Source organism: Chelmon rostratus, chromosome 8, assembly GCF_017976325.1.
Source record: "Chelmon rostratus isolate fCheRos1 chromosome 8, fCheRos1.pri, whole genome shotgun sequence".
NCBI classification, from domain to species: domain Eukaryota; kingdom Metazoa; phylum Chordata; class Actinopteri; order Chaetodontiformes; family Chaetodontidae; genus Chelmon; species Chelmon rostratus.
In genome coordinates this window covers 27,824,009-27,837,789 of record NC_055665.1, presented here as the reverse complement: position 1 = coordinate 27,837,789, position 13,781 = coordinate 27,824,009, and the positions used below count along the sequence as shown (strand labels likewise).

Genomic DNA, 13,781 nt, shown 5'->3' with positions numbered 1-13,781 from the left:
ATTTACAGATTCAGGACAGGAATTCTGCAAATGACCATTTTTCCTGAATGGACCAAAAAAATCCCACAGGAGCTGCTGCCTCATTCAGGTGAAGCAGCAGACCTTCACAGCAAACAGCTTGGATCCTCATTGACAACACATTCTATTTTTGGAATTGATCCATTTTCAACTGAACGGGACAAACTAACAGTTGAGAATCAGTTTGCAGAGAAATATTCAGACATTTCAGTCTTGTTCTCGAGAGCAGTGAACAAGGACTTCGCCCCATACAAAGAAGCAGTGCTCTATCTCATAACAACAACTCAACGCAATGTGTAAAAAGACATTTGCTGTATTTCAACATAGTAGACCTTTACAGCTGGGATCCTACCTGACAACACATTCTACTTTTGGAGTTGATCTATTTTCAACAGAACAGTACAAACTTGAGAGTTGAAAATCAGTTTGCAGAGAAATATTCAGACATTTCAGAATTCTCTGGAGCAGTGGACAACATGGCTCTGCTCTCTCATAACCACAACTTTGAAGAATGTAAATTAGTAACTATAACAATTAACTGGTGACAATGGATGTTTGGTAAAGAAAAATGTTAATCTTGCTAAAACAGTGAACAGTAATATGATGTCATCCAGCCCAAACTCTGACCCAAATACAACAGAACACAATATGCCTACGGTATTTGAGTATGAAAGCTACAAAATGTTACTCCTCTTCAAAAAGGGATCTCAGAACGGAAAATGCCTCTGACAGACCATTAACTTCAAATATGTTGCTGCCTTCGGTGTTCCCTCTACATTTTGCACAATGCACAGAGGTCAACTGCCACTGTTCCACACGTTTTGCAGCCAATAATGCTTTGGCAACACATCGATGAACTAGTCCTTCTCTGTGTCCCCACCTGTCCTTCATGTGTTTTTAATGTCCTGGATGACCGTGTTTTCTTCTTCTTTTTTACTAAACTTAAATGCTTCAGGGTTCCCACACATTTTTACCATGTCAAACTCAAAACTTTATCTACATACGGTAGTTTTAAATAAGTCGGCTCACATAGTGACCAAAGGGTGCAATAATGAGGCATTTAGTGTAGGAGAGGAGGATGAGGAAGAGAAGAGGAGATGAGAAGAGGGGGAGAAACAATAGCCATAAACAGTGTATATTCGAAATTTTTCCTGTTAATTTCAAACCATTTCCAGGTCTGGAAAACAGTGTTTCTAATATAAAAACCTTTCCAGGAATTTCATGATTGTGGGAACCCTGACTTTCAAAAGATTCTTTGTTATTGTATTATTACACAATGGGCTGTTACACAAAGGACTGCATCAATACATGTAATAACTGTAGTGGATGAGACACCTTGGTTAGTGAATACAAAAATGTGTATTTGGAAATATACAATTCTGGCACACACCTAATAAAATGGCTCCAAATTTATTTTAAATGTGGGGCAATACTATCTTTTGCATACTTACTCATACAAACAACACAGCAGAACCCTTGCTTGATGGCCTGTAGCTGGGACGGAGTCAGGATGACTTTTTGAGTGGTAGCCTGACTGGTGAGCTCTCTGATTGCTGCAGTGACATCTGGTAGGCTCTGTGCTGCCAGTACAAGCTCTCCTACTTTCTCAGTGACATCTCCAATGCCTGCAGCATCTTCATCTTTTCGGCTGTTAAAAGGAAAAAAAACATAGTGGATGTGTACTGGTTGTGATTTAGTGGTTTTGGTAGTGGTGGTGGGGTGGAAGCCTGACCTTTCTGGGAGGAGTATGAGGATGGGGAGAGGAAGCGGAGGAGGAAAAAAAAATGGCCCAAAACAGTGTATATTTGAAACTTTTCCAAGGCATCCAGTTAATTCTAAATCATTTCCAGGTCTGGAAAACTCTTTTTTATAATTTCATAACTTTTCCAAGAATTTCATGACCATGGGAACCCTGCATAATAGATTTCATTGTTTGGACAAATAAGAGTACTATTCACCTGAAATATGCGACTGAGTTTATCAGCACTCATGTCTTCTTCCCTGAGACACACTGGCTTGTTGTTGCGAAACACAACGTACTGATCCATATCAGTCAGGTTTAAACAGCCGCAGCACCGGACTCTGTTTGGCTCCACACCTGCTGATGACCACATCTTGTCTCAGAAAATAACAAAACGGACCTTTTTTCGTTTCTGTCAATCCGTCTATCATTCGTTCTTTCTATTTTCAATTGGCAATCAAAAATGAAAAAATAAAAAAAGTGACAGATCATTTTGTTTTTCATTTTTTAATCTAACACAAAAAACGAAAAAATGCCTGGTTTTTAAGATTTCAATTTCAGGATCAGATCAAAAATACAAAATGGAAAAATGGGCCACAGGAATAAATTTGATTTTAATATTTAATTGGTTGGATGTACGTGACCCGGAAGTTTTGTAATGAGCGTTAGCAAACATAGCTACGCTAGCTTGCTAGTCACAACAATCTATTGATCTGGGGTCCGTTTCACAAAGCAGGTTCAACAAACTCTGAGTGTAACCCTGAACTCTGAGTTGATCTACTCTGAGATAGGAAACTCTGAGTTATCGATTCCACAACAGCAGATTTGAGTTAGTTTGATTAACTCAGAGTAGGTTCACCTGGAGTTAAGCGCATGCACCACAACTATAAAAAGACAGCATCAATGGAACCCCGATTTGAGGAGTCACCATGGCAACAGGGAAGCAGAAAGCTGCCTACTTCACGCCACTGGAATTAGACATTTTAATGCGCTCATACTGCGAATATGAACACGTTTTTAGACGGAAGTCCAACATCGCTGCAGCTGCAAAGGAGAGGGAGACGGCGTGGGAGAACATTGCTGCTCGGGTCAATCGTGAGTATAAATGTAGTCCTTTGAAATCACAATAATATTACAGGGCAAAACTGCTTGAATGGTTGCCTACTAATTTTTTTCATTTAGGTGCAATCCCGCGGGGGAGAAGCGCACTTGGCAGCAGCTTAAATTGAAATATAAAAACATTGCTCAAACAGGTAAGACCTCGGCATGATCTCATGGAGGTAGCTACCTCATTTTGATCATGTTTTACATTGTAAAGTAAATATTAAGTGGCTCCCTTTCATTGTAAAATTGGTTATATCGTGTTCATATAATGTTTTGTCTTTTGTTAACTGAGGCAGAGGAGCTGGCCCTAAGCCAGAATGTAGGAAGGCCAGTGGCTGAGGGAATCCCTGGAGGGAGTTCATCCTCTGAGACCACCACCCAAGACACAAGTGCCTTCATAAAATGTAATATGCCTTGGCCTATATATATATATATATATATATATATATATATATATATATATATATATATATATATATATATATATATATATTAAAGCCTATTCATAAAAATATTTATTTTTCTTTCATGGCTTTTTTTTCTCCGTTTGTCCCAACAGATTCTGATGGTACTGTCTGCCTGGTGGAGCAACCTCAAGCCACAACAGAGCTTGTAACTGTAAGTAGGCAATACTCCAAAGATTTTGCAAAATGGTCCATTTAAGTGTACTGAAACATATCACTCATCTAGGATGAAGACTGCAACGAAACTCTGACTGCTGCCTTCACAGAGGGGGATCCAGAAAGGCCTATAGAGGTAACATCTTCATATGTTACTGATAGTTGCCTACCCATTTGCATATATTAACATTCTGGTGAAATATAGAGTGTGACATTTAGCCTACACTGAAGTATTAACACATTCTCATCCTTTTTAACAGGGCATGGCTGGGCAGCAGCAGGAAGGTCCCTCAACTTCCACTGCACAGATTGACACAGTGAGATGAATATTCAGTAAACACCAGAGGTTCAGTCTGTGGAATTTGTGTGCAACTGTATCATTTAATGTCCTCCTTATGTATTCCCAGTTACCTGTGAAAGAAATCTACAAAATCTATCTCCTGATAAAAATACAAAAAAACTGAAAAAGACATGCAATACTTGGACCACAAGATAAAAATTGCAGACCTAGAAACTGCAATACTGGAGCACAAGTTAGAGGTGGGTGCATGGTGAACTATGTTAATTATATTAACTATTGGAACATTAACTAAACAAGCTCTTGTGTTTGTAGGAAATAAAGAAGACCAAATGAAATGTGTATTATTGATTTATTTGACTGCTGTGGTGGCGGTGATGATGGTGACTTGATCTCAGAAATGATTATGGCATATGGTGTCTCTGACTGCTCTGCCATCCTGCATAGCTGGCAGGTGGAAGGGGTCATCATCAGGGTCGTCCATTTGTAGGGCAGGTTGTTGCTCTCCTCTAATAGTAGCAATATTGTGAAGAACAACACAAGCCACAATAATATCACAGGCCCTTGCAGGGGTCACCCTCAGGTGACGTAGGCACTGGAAAACGGGCTTTCAGCAGGCCTATGGTCATCTCCACCCGGGCTCTCGTCCTGCAGTGAGCCCGATTGAAGTTCTGTTGGGGGCCTGGTCCAGGGTCAGGGTAAGGGGTCAGCAGCCTGGGTTGGCATGGGTAACCCCTGTCACCCAGCAGAAGGCCGTCAAACTCGCCTGCAATGTATAGTTAGAGTATATTAAAGGATGGAGACAAGTAAATTGTGCAAATCTTTAGGCTGCTTACCACGTTGCAGTCTGTTGCTCAGGTTAGACTCGCGATAAATCCTTGAGTCATGAACAGACCCAGGCCACTTGGCCTCCACATTGGAAATAATGTATCCAGCATCACATATGATCTTGACAGTGCAGAGAATGACAGATGTTCAACTATGATGCAGTCTTTAACATTTTGAAACAGTAGTCAATCTACATGTAGCTGCACATTTATGCTGTGAATGGACTTCCTATTCACATAGTCTGCTACATTATGTGAAGGAGCTGTGATGGGGATATGTGTGCCATCTATGCAGCCAATCACACTGGGAAATCCTAAAAGAAATTAAAATTACTAATCCCAGTCTGAGGTTGCAGCATGTTATTAACCAAATACAATTTAAAATTCATTTAACGGATCTCTACATCATTCACCTGCAATCCTGTGAAAGTCCTCCTTGATGACTCTGACGGGTTTATGTCCAGGGAAAACGACAAAGATTGGTAAAAGCAGTGTCAGGGCGAGGCACACTTTTCTCACCACCCTGCATGCAGTCGCCTTGCTCAAGTGCTCTGCATCTCCGACATTGTAAAGAAAACTCCCATTTGCAAAAAAAAAACGCAGCGCAACACACAATATCTGCTGAGATGTCAGGGCATGACTAGGGCTGGTAAAGTTGCAAATGTAAGGACGGATCAGACTATGTATGTAGATGATGGACTGTGCCGTGAAATGGTACCGCTCAAAAAGATAACTGTCTGGAAAAGCAAGAACATCTATGCGTGGTCTGATAAATATCTCCCGACGAATATTTTTAATCTCTGCGCAGTATTGCAGCACCTTCATCCACGGGATCATGATCAAAAGGACATGCCATGTTAACGAAAAAAATCACCACCTACTGTGCCTAATGGACTTCCACTGACTGATATTTTTAATAACAGACGGCAGAACTATTCCAAAACTCGTCTGCTGACTGAATGAATGAATGAGGAAGTGAAATACGGTGTGTGGTTGAAAGAGGGCGGAGACACAGAGAAACTCGAGGTTCATTGAGTAAAACCTGGTCCCGACCAGGTTAGGTTCATAGAGTCTGTTACTACGGTAACTGACCCAGAGTTTAACTTACCTCTGTCTGTGAAACAGGCTTGATTACACATTTACTGGTAGTGTTTGCTATATAATATTTGCAATATACTGTCGAAAATCTGAATGAAAACTTACCTCATATATGGATCGAACCAAAGCACTCTCTAGCTCTGCATCTGACAAATGTTTTTTTCTCCGCAGATTATTTCTGGCACTGAATCTTCTGAAGCTCATTTCCGAGCATTGCAGAAAATGAAAATCAAACCATTTTTAAAATTTCGTATATCCCTTTTGATCATGAAAATAAAAAACGCCTTGTATTTCAATTTTAATTTTTGTATTTTAAAACGAAAATCAAATAACCACTTGTTTTTTGTTTTTTAATACCCGTTTCAGAACAGTAAATCCAATTGCCAAAATATACACGGACCGACCCGGACCAATTTAACGGACAATGCTTTTACTTTTGATATTTTCAGCACATTTTACTGATAGGCCTACATACTTTTACTTACTTGCAGTGAACTATTTTCACAGTGGTATAGTACTTTTACTGAAGTAAAGAATCTGAACACTTTATCCACCACTGTCTAGCCATCCCTTAATTCTATGTTGATGTCAGGGCTCGGATGGCAGAGGCTCAGGTGCAGATGAAGAACTCAGTACACGAATAAGGTTATACAAGAATTTATTTACAAAACGTCAATACAAAAAAACCCCAGAGTGCTAAATACAATAAACAGTGAAGTGAGACCAGCTACCAAACTATTCCTAGCAGAATAATTTCACAATTCAATGGCTAGCCCAAATGGCGATAACCCTGGATGGGAACATATAACTCAAGAGAAACAAGACTAGTAAAGAAAAATAAAATGCTGAACACAGGAACACAACAAAGGAACTAGGGCACGCTATCAAATAACTGGGAACAACTAAGGCTACCAACAACTAACAGAGCAGTTAGTTAATTTAAACACAAGATACTTGTGCTCAAAAAGAGGATTCATTCTCAGTGAAGAACCTTGGAGCTCTAATCTGCCTCTATACATGCCAAAGAGCAGTGATTCCTAACACGTCTCTGGGGGTCATCAGGTGGAAACCTCCCTTCAACAGTGTTTCGCCTACTTAGTCCCACTACACCTCCAGGAGGTTAGGCAGTGAACGCCGACGTCCCAGAGTCACCCTCCCTAGTGCCGGTTCACACTGCTCCTACACAATCCAAACAGCACTGCCACATTCAACTGACCCAGAGATGCTCCAGGTAGTGGCCAGTACCGATGCTACCATTTAACTATTGCTAATGCTAATGCTAACCGCTAAGAAGAACAGAAGAAGACAATACAGTTCAGATGCTACCATTTAGCTAATGTCACGTGCTAACCGCTACCTGCTAAGAGGAACAGAAGAAGACAATAAAGCTAGATTCACCTATACTGTTAATGTTAATTGCTAGCTACCAATACTAACTGCTAACATACTATCATACTCTCACCGCTTTAGCTATTGTTAGCTGCTACAATGCTACCACAGGCCTAGATGCCACATGTGACTGCCGATTGCCACACTACCATCATCTACACCTGCCTCTCACCAACTGCACCAAAAAAGCGGGGTGGGAATACAAACCCTGGTTCGGGTAGGGGGTAGAAAATAAAGAGGTAGAGTCAAAAGATGAAAGTAGGGATTGGATACAGACTCTTGTTCGGGTAGGGGGTGGAAAATTTAGAGGGTGCTGAAGGTGGAGGCCTAAACCACAGACTAGATTTAACAGCCTCTTCTAACATTTCCTTCAAGAAGCAACAAACCCTACCATTTCCTTCATAAAGCAGGAAAACAAACCCTAACATTTCCTTCAAGAAGCAAACAAAACAGGAAAACCACCAAAAAGATCAAAAAAACAAGCCAACTCTGTATCTTACAACGCAAACTCACCTGAACAGGCCGCATGGTCCCAAAGAGAGACTCTAGCTGGCCACACCCCCACCTTATCTAAACTTCCTCTTCCTGGTTCTCTTCCTATTGGCAGAGCGAGAAGATGGGGCGGGGAAAGCAGAGCAGAGGAGAGGTGTCTTGTTCAGACTTTAACCTCTTCTCCCACCGGGTTAGGCATGCATGTCCTCTGCCCCCCCCCCCCCTCCATCACTGTCCCTATTTCACCCCCCAACTAATATTATTTCTCCTGATCCATATCCACTGACTAGACCTAGCAGCCTCATCTGACATCTCCCTCACTGTCTTCCTTAAATTTTGCCCATGCACTCCCAGCTCCCTCAACAGTGAAACAGCTGACCCTGCAACAAAACCTCTACACCCCACTTCAACCGGACAGACCCTGGTCTTCCATCCCCTCTGCTCAGATTCTGTCTTTAAATCTGCATACTTATAGAATATATAGGAATATTGTCTTTTTCAGATTAAGGGCAAAAACCAGAATATTTTGCGAATGGAAACGTTGTCAGTGAGTACTTTTACATATGATACTTTTAGTACATTTTGCAGATAATACACACACACACTTTTACTTCACTAAGGCCTTGGATGCAGGACTGTGTGGATTAGTCTACTTTTGCTGAAATAAACGATCTGAATACTTCGTCTGCCACCGGCAATAACTCATGTGTGACCACATCAACACACAATCATCATACCTGTATCAACCCCATTACGCACAGCTGAAGTATGGCCTTCTCCAGTACACCTCCATCAAAGCTTCCTTCATTCGTAATTCCCCAAGAAGCTGGATCCAATACTCCATACCCTCTTTGCGGAGGATGCCCCACCAACTCTCGATGCGTTGGTTTGCTGTACTCGCTCCAGCGATGTAGCTTCACTCTGCGGACAAATCGTCTCCATGGGTTGTGCGTAGACTTATCTGTAGGTCTCGCACAAGGCCTTTTTCTGTGCCACGGTCAGTGCGCACAAGTTTGGGACATTTGCCTAATGTTTCTAAAGCCTCTACAAAATAGCCGCCGATCACTCTCGGGTCACTGCTCGTGTTGTATGCATTCATCCAAATTATTTTCCGGGAGAAGCCGTCGATACAGCCCTTAATACACACACCAAAATGTTTTAACTTGTTGTATGAATCGATGTGCCAGAGGTGATTAGGTCCCTTTGAAAAGTACTGTCTTCTAAGAAGTCTCCGTCGCTGTCTGGATGCTGACCCCTCTGGATCCAGCTCGGCCAATATGACTCTTACTTCTTCTTTTTAAACTTTTAGGCCATTTTCTTTGCACTTAGTAAACATCCATCGATATCCATGCATCTTCCCCGGACCCTGTAATTGTTCCTGGATAAAGTCAATGACACGGCCTAAATCTGCATAGTCCTTCTGTCGGCTAAGCCTATTGTTCTTCAGTATGTGCAGCAAAGTATTCCTGCTGATGATTATCCTATGTCTCCGGGCAAGAGCACGGACAAGTCAAAGTGGGGGAAATAATTGGGTCATTCTATGAAACAGGTGCCATTTCCACTCTGCAATTTTCAAAATGTCCTTTTTTTGGACACCAACAATATAAAGTATGGAATTTAATCAGTTTCTTTCATTTTTCGATTCATAATATTGAATTTTGAATTTATCAAGTCATTGATCTCATCATTTCTAAAAAAAAAAAAAACGTCTAAATTCACTTTGAATTTCAAATAGAAGTTACATAAATGTCTTTTGTCCACAGAATTAGAATGTTATTAAATATTAATTTAGGGAGAATTTCACTTCCTTCTTATCATTTTTTTGACAAAATGACTCTGTGACGGGGTGGTAACTGATGTGACAAGGTGGTTCACTGTGACGGGGTGGTACGGACCTATAGCCCTCTAGATAACACTTTGCATATCAAGTAATTTCCTATGATGGTTGCTGTCGTAGTCAACCATGTTGAATGGTATGAGGTGTTACATCATTCATACTGACCAAACTGCTAGATGCCTTACTAGAGATGACCAGATTGCTCACGACTGAGTACTAGATTGTTAACATCAGACCTAGGAATGGTAAAAAGGAACCGATTAGAATCTGATAAGTCAAGACAAGAAAGGACAAGTGATTACAAGAATCCAATTAATGTAACTGTGCTTGTACTGGTTATACATGGCAAAAATCAACTTTCTATTCCATTATGTAAATGTAGGCAAGACTAAATTATACAAGATCCAAAATATATGTCAAAATTAGACTTCATCAATACAGCATGCTTCAAAAATTTAAAATACTGTATACAGTATATACTTGTATTAAACTAAACAAATACTGAACCTTCAAAATGTAAATAAAAACATCAGTAGGCTCTGAACGACCACACTGAATGAAAAACAGTTCAAACAATTAAAATATGCAACGTTCAAAACAGCATCTCATTCGAATTGAGGTACTGCTAATAGAACCTCAAAACAGTATTAACAGTATTACTCTAACAAAAACTTCAAAAGCCTTATGAAAGTGACTGGGAGAGCCGCTTCCATACATCCCTCTGGATTTCCATGTGACAGGATGTCACAGGCTGTGGTGGTTGAATGATTTCAAGCTCATCATCAAAGAGATACCACAGGATGTCATCTCTAACAGGCCAGAAGAACCTGTTGGCACCAGCTTGGTGCATACATTTCACTTGGGCATGTGCTTTATCTGTGTTCAGGATGATCCCTGGATAAAGGTCATTGTCATATTGAAGCACACACCACTTCCCAAGAAGATCTCCATTTTCCCAATCAATTGCTTTGTCCGACACCTTTAGGGCTGTCTTGTTGAATGTGAAGTGCTGTGTGGTGAAGCACTGACATCTCAGCTGGTTTTGTGTGGAGCACATACAACTGACTTCCCAATCAAGGATCTCTCCTGGAGTGAATGTGACCACTTGGTGGGTTTGGTGGTGTCAATGGCACTGGGGGAATCTGGTCTGGCATCCTTTCCATTGCCTTCCCCACTGCTTCGCTTGCTACATAAAACAACTTCATATTTGTTGATGTTTCTTTGAGAGCCTTCTATAGCTGAAGGGCATCAGGTATGTCATGGCCATTGTCATCAGCTTGTCTGCTGTTCTTTTCAGGGGCCCCCTTGCTGTGGCTTGCTTCGAAAAAGTTCCAAGTGCCACCTTTCAGACCTCTTCTTGAAAGCTCGGTGCTGAAAAGGAAAAAAAATCCCTTTCTGTTTATGCTGTGTACAGGGCCCATCACTCAGAAAATGTAGAACAGATACTTGTGGATATGTCTCTTGGACATAATCTAGCACCAGATTCGTGTGTTCCCATATAGCTGGGGGGCTTTTGTGTTTGGAGGGTGAGATTATGCTGAAGCAGATGGGCTCTTTTTCACCACCTATGTACAAAACACCGGTGTGCAGTGTAGCTTGTTGGTGTGAGGAGCCAAATTTGGACTGCCTGAATCTCTGTGCAGTATTTGCAGGTGTAGTTTTCAGAGAAGTCAATGTGAATCACAGCTTCCTCTGTATGTTGAATGCATGCCTCTTGTAGCTATGCAGGAGACTGTGAAATAACTCCACATGATTGTCTTGTGTGTATTCTGCTGTCTTCTTCACTGTGATCTTGATAGTGGTAGGACCATTTTTCACATCTTCTCTTTCCTTCTCTGCTGTGGCCCACTGAGTGAGTGTGACCTTTGCCATGCCATCAAAACTTGAGAGCTGAACAGTCTTATTTTTGCATTCCGCACACTCATCATACATGCAGATTTTGTTAGTGGTGTTTCAGGTTATCATTTTGGTTAAATTGTCGAGATCTGAGGTATCTATTAGCTTCAACTGATGCAACTTCTCAGTGACAAATTTAAGATTTTCATGAAGCTTGCACAGACAGGTGTTGCGATCTGAGAGGCTGGGATGTACAACCCAAAATGGCCGAAGCTTACAGAAAAGGGAGTATGAAATTTTATTTGTGTTCTCGGCAAGAAATTTCTTGTGTAGATTTTTCATTGTATCAACCAGAAACCGTTTCTGCTTCTTCACCATGTTTCTGGTGATTGTTTGTTATCGTCCTGTTGTTATTCGGCTGACATCATCACGGGTGAAGTAGGATTTGACGTTGGACTTGAAATCAGGAGTGAATCTGTTTGTGGGACGTCTTTTAGTGGTACAGAGGTTGTCACTCCCCACACTGCGACACTTCTTTGAGAATCCAAGGGCATTCTCAGCAAATCCTTGTAGCCTATACTTCTTTACAATCCTTCCCACTGTTACTTTCGCTATTAGTTGCTTTTCTTTCTCTTTCCTTGCTTTACAGTACTTGCTCTTTATATCCTCCATCAAGGATTCATGATAGAGCTGTGTTTTTCTTATTTTGGAGCTAATTTTGCCTGTCTTGGTTAATTTATTTACTTTGGAACGAGGGGATTCTTTGTTCCTATGTAAGCGCTTTTATCTTTTTCTGTATTTGTCAGCTTTTCCTCCTTTAGTGATTTCTTCAGTTTTTCTTTTTCTTTGTGTAGTTTGTCTCTGTTCTTCCTGGCAGTTCGATTTCCTACTTCACGTTGCCTGAAACAAAACAAAAATCACTTAGTGAATCAGTCATGCACATCATATATAGATCAATTACCTTCAGTGAAAGGCACACTTCTTATTCTCTCCATGTCCATTTATTTTCATTTCTAACTGCACACTATCCTGACCTTGAAGATCCTGACCACTGCTCTGGCTGTTGGAAAGAATCTGGAGTCTGTGGGGGTGGTGGGGGGGGTATCCAGACTGTGCTTCGTGGCCTCTGCCTTCTCTTTCCTCTTCTTGTTTTGCTTCCTCCACTTTTTGTGCATCTGACGTTTCCCTCACTCACTCAGATCACTAATCTTCTTCTTTTTCCCTTGTTCTACATCTCGTCTCCATCTCTGACGCTCACTCTCTAGGTACTTTTGCCTCCTTTCAGGATCAGCATCTCGACGTGCACGACATCGTCGCTGTCTCTCAGCAGCACTTAATGCAGCCATGGAGACATCTGTAAATGTTATAATACAGATACTGAGTGAGTAAATGAATGAGTGAAAGACAGTGAGTGAGTGAGTGAGTGAGTGAGCAGATGAATGAATGGAAGAGGTGAGTGAAACAGCATGGGCATGCCAAAGGCTGTGTGCTCAGCCCAGCCCTCTTTACCTTGTTTACTCATGACTGTGCTGCCATACACCCCACCAACACAGTCGTGAAGTTTGCGGACAACATGTCAGTAGTGGATCTCATCTCAGATAACAACGAGACCCACTACAGAGAGGAGATACGCCAGCTCACCCTTTCCTGGTCCATGAACACCTCCCGCCTGGTGAAGGAGGCACAACAAAGGCTCTTCTTCCTCAGGAAACTGAAACGGGCTGGACTCTCCTCTCGGTTGCTCGTCAACTTCTACAGGGCCACAACTGAAAGCATCCTCTGCTTCAATGTGACAGTGTGGTATGGCAGCTGCACGGCACAGGAGAGGAAACAACTGGCACGGGTGGTTAAATTTGCACAGGGCATCGTGGGCTGCCCCCTTCCTGACCTAGACCATATATATGAAGGGCGGGTCAGGAAGAGGGCGAGATCCATCGCCATGGACCCCAGCCATCCGGGCCACAGACTGTTTGTACCGCTTCCATCAGGAAAGCGGTACAGGAACATTTGTGTGTATGTGTACAAGTTGCTGTCGGTACATTTCACTGGTATATTTTATTCTGTTGGCACATTTCACTGGCATATTTTGTTGTTTATTGCTTAGTATATTTTTATTGCCTTAGTATATTGTCATTCTGGTATATTTTTAATTGCATTTCTGAATATTTTTATTGCATGTTGGTGTATTTTATTGTAGTTATCTTAATTTTATTCTTTCTAATCTTTCTAATCTTCTTATCTTATTTCTAACATGGGGGTTGCAATGAAAATTTCATTGACATGTCATGCTCAATGTCAATAAAGAATCTTGAATCTTGAAAATGACAGGAGACATCATCACCCCGAGAGACTACACGATCATCCTCCAGACTGCCTACCAAGTGAAGGTGGTCAAACATGATGAAATCATGAAACTCAATGATCATACTTCTCAAGTATCAGACCAAGCAAAAAAGCTGGAGACCCGACTGTACATGATCTGCAAGCTCTTCAGTTCAGCCCTGATGGCAATGTCCAGTAC

The 13,781-nt window shown here is 41.4% G+C and overlaps 1 pseudogene; it reads right to left on the bottom strand.

The window, feature by feature from the left end:
* Positions 1-4,277: 4,277 nt before the first annotated feature.
* On the bottom strand, positions 4,278-12,435 carry LOC121610368 (annotated as a pseudogene).
* Positions 12,436-13,781: the final 1,346 nt, after the last annotated feature.